The sequence below is a fragment of the Cystoisospora suis genome (genome assembly GCF_002600585.1).
Source record: "Cystoisospora suis strain Wien I chromosome Unknown contig_8215, whole genome shotgun sequence".
In the NCBI taxonomy this organism is placed as follows: Eukaryota; Apicomplexa; class Conoidasida; order Eucoccidiorida; family Sarcocystidae; genus Cystoisospora; species Cystoisospora suis.
The window spans coordinates 2,275-2,479 of NW_027160998.1; positions in this window are offsets into that span (position 1 = coordinate 2,275).

Consider the following 205-nt stretch of genomic DNA (forward strand, 5'->3'; position numbering starts at 1 on the left):
AAAGATAGATAGATAGATTAAAGATAGATAGATAGATAGATTAAAGATAGATAGATAGATTAAAGATAGATAGATTAAAGATAGATAGATAGATTAAAGATAGATAGATTAAAGATAGAGATAGATAGATAGATAGATTAAAGATAGATAGATAGATTAAAGATAGATAGATTAAAGATACGTAGACTAACGATAGATAGATAGA